This window comes from Triticum urartu, chromosome 6 (genome assembly GCF_003073215.2).
Source record: "Triticum urartu cultivar G1812 chromosome 6, Tu2.1, whole genome shotgun sequence".
Taxonomy (NCBI): Eukaryota; Viridiplantae; Streptophyta; class Magnoliopsida; order Poales; family Poaceae; genus Triticum; species Triticum urartu.
The window spans coordinates 131,091,213-131,095,086 of NC_053027.1; positions in this window are offsets into that span (position 1 = coordinate 131,091,213).

Consider the following 3,874-nt stretch of genomic DNA (forward strand, 5'->3'; position numbering starts at 1 on the left):
TACATGGGTACACATAATCCTCTACAAGACTGAAGTGCAGGATGTCTTCAGATGCTTCGCCAATCGAGCCATGAACAACTATGGCATCAAGATCAAGCACATCAGAAGTGACAATGGCACTGAATTCAAGAACACCGGCCTCGACACTTATCTTGATACATTGGGCATCACTCATGAGTTCTCAGCTCCGTACACGCCGCAGCAGAATGGCATCATGGAGCGCAAGAACAGAACACTCATTGAGATGGCTCGGACGATGCTCGATGAATAGAAGACACCAAGAAAGTTTTGGCCTGAAGCTATTGATACTGCATGCCATGTCATCAACTGTGTTTATCTTCACAAGCTTCTGAAGAAAACATCCTATGAACTCATCACTGGTAAGAAGCCAAATGTCAGTTACTTCAGAGTATTTGGTGCTAGGTGCTGGATCAACGATCCACATCACACTTCAAAATTTGCACTGAAAGCACATGAAGGTTTTATGCTTGGTTACAGAAAGGATTCGCACTCCTACAAAGTCTTCAACCTCTTTCACTATAAAGTGGTTGAAACTGTGGATGTGCGGTTCGATGAGACTAACAGCTCACAAAGAGAGCACCTGCCAAATGTGCTAGATGAAATTCCACCTAGTGAATCCATCAAGCTTATGGGAACTGGAGAACTTATACCGTCTGAAGTACAGCCTGAAGAGGACCTTATCATTTCTGCACCTAATAAACCTGAAGACAATGCTCAGCCTGAAGACAATCCTTCAAACGATGACAATGATCAGCAAGAGCAAAATCTTTGTCCAGTTCATCCTCGTGTTGCAAATGAAGTACAGATTGAGAAGATAATTGATAGCATCAATGCACCTGGTCCACTCACCCGTTCAAGGACAACACAGCTAGCAAATTTCTATGGACACTTTGCATTTGTCTCAATATCTGAACCCAAGAAAGTTGATGAAGCCTTCATGGAACCTAAATGGATTCAAGCCATGCAAGAAGAGCTTCAACAGTTCGAGCTGAATAATGTTTGGGAACTGGTCAAGCGTCCTGGTCCTTGTAAACACAATATAATAGGCACTAAGTGGATATATCGCAACAAGCAAGATGAGCATGGTCAAGTTGTCAGAAACAAGGATCGTCTCATTGCTCAAGGATACACTCAAGTTGAAGGAATTGACTTCGATGAAACATTTGCTCATGTGGCTAGGCTTGAAGCTATTCGCATACTGCTAGCCTATGCAAATCATCATAACATTCTTCTGTATCAAATGGATGTGAAGAGTGCCTTTCTCAATGGCAAGATTGAAGAAGAAGTGTTTGTTTCACAACCGCCTGGTTTTGAAGATCCAAAACATCCTGACATGGTTTACAAGCTCAACAAGGCACTGTATGGCCTCAAACAAGCCCCTCGTGCTTGGTATGACACACTCAAAGACTTCCTGAAGAGCAAAGGCTTCAAACCTGGTTCACTGGATCCCACACTCTTCACGAAGACATATGATGGTGAACTGTTTGTGTGCCAAATATATGTGGATGACATTATCTTCGGCTGCACTAATCAAAAATACAGTGATGAGTTTGGACACATGATGCAAGAGCAATATCAGATGTCCATGATGGGTGAGCTGAAGTTCTTCCTTGGTCTTCAAATACGGCAGCAACGCAATGACATCTTCATATCTCAAGAGAAATACCTCAAATATTGCCTGAAGAAGTTTGGAATGCAAGACTGCAAAGGTTACACGACGCCAATGCCAACCAAGAGTCATCTTGGTCCTGACGCCGATGGTAAAGAGTTCGATCAAAAGGTATATCGCTCCATGATTGGTTCTTTGCTTTATTTATGTGCATCTAGGCCAGATATCATGCTTAGTGTTTGCATGTGTGCCCGATTCTAAGCGGCACCAAGGGAATCACATCACTTAGCTGTGAAGCGAATTCTTCAATATTTGGCTTACCCCCCAACACTAGGATTATGGTATCCAAAGGGCTCAGAATTTGATCTAGTTCGATTCTCGGATGTTGATTATGCTGGTGACAAGGTGGATCGCAAGTCTACATCAGGCACATGTCACTTTCTGGGATGATCACTTGTGTGTTGGTCTTCAAAGAAGCAGAACTGTGTATCTCTCTCCACTGCTGAATCTGAATACATTGCTGCTGGATTTTGCTGCGCTCAGCTTCTATGGATGAGGCAAACACTCAAAGACTATGGCATTCATCTGAAGCAAGTGCCATTCTACTGCGACAATGAAAGCGCCATCAAGATTGCCAACAACCCAGTTCATCACTCAAAGACAAAGCACATTCAGATCCGTCATCACTTTCTCAGAGATCATGTCATGAAGGAAGATATTGATATCATTCACGTCAACACTGAAGAGCAACTGGCAGATATCTTCACAAAGCCCTTGGATGAGAAAATGTTTTGCAAGTTGCGGTGTGAGCTAAATATCTTGGAATCCTCAAATGTCTTGTGATCAGGCACACATCCTAACACTTATGCATGTTGATGACTTAGATGTGCAACACACGAAGTAACGTATATCTTCAATTAATGAAGACTTACACTCTGAGTATGAATACATTAACGCGGAATTTGACTTCGGAGCGCCACGATAAGTGCGCACCGTGTCTGGGTCTAATACTACCTATACAGCAGGTAATGCCACCACCAAACTTTTGTTTGGAGTGTTTTCTGTTGGCATTACATTTGCTATGTCTTCACATTTGGTTCGTCTTCAAATTTCAACATGACTTCATATTTATCTTCACTATATTGATTTGGTTGTATTCTGATATGTACATATATTAGTGTGCTGTCCTCTACAGCATTCACTTATAGCTATGTCTTCTCGTTTGAATCTTTTGAAATAAGTGAATGTGATCGGACCCTAACCTTTCTATGCTCCCGTCTCAAAACTATCTGTCCAAATCATATGCATTCTATTGAAACTGTCGAATGTCTTCTCTGCATCCCTGTCAGCAGAAGATACAGAGACAAACATTAAATCTGTTTTAAATGCTCAATCCTTTTTGCCTGAAACTCGAAGAAGCGGGAACGACCACCCGACATTCCAGGCGTGCGTGGGAACATGGAACAACCTCCAATGTGTTGCATGTTCGCCACGTGTCCTTCAGATGTAAACCTCCAGGGTGTAAGTGCATCTAGTGCCACCCCTAGTTGGTTTTGGAGTATTGAAGACAAACCTAGTTGAGGGACTAATGTGTTTGTGAGAATTGCAGGATAACACAGGTAGCAGTCCCTCATTGATTCGGCCTTCCTACCAGAGATGACCCCTAAAAATGTATGAAGACATTGAAGTCAAAGGTGGTATGTGAAGACATTCACATTGAAGTCTATGACAAGAGAAGACATCGCATGAAGACCATGGAGCGCGAAGACTTAGTTATTTCGTCGTTCTTTTTCTTCTTTGTTAAGTCATAGGAACCACCGTACTGTTAAGTGGGGTCCAAGTGAACCAGTCAGAATGACTGAAGTGATGCTTACCCAAAATCCTATGTCTTCGAGTGAAGACTATGAGAGCAAATCTTGTCCAGAGTTGCATAAGTCAGCTTTGCTTGTAGCCCAAGTAAAGTTGTCGTGTGTGTTTGAAATCTGACTGATGGAACATGTGTCAGTTCCTTAGTGACCGAGGGTCATTTCGAACAAATCAAGTCGGGTTGCCTAGTGGCTATAAATAGCCCACCCCCTACAACCATAAACGGTTGGCTGCTCAGAGTTAGTGCACGGCTTTTGTCGTTTGAGAGCAACCCACCTCGAAGCCTTTGAGAGAGAATTCCTTGCGAGGATAAAGCCCTAACAACCCAGAGCCAAAGAGAGTTAGGCATCACTGAAGTCTTCCTGTCTGTGTGATCTG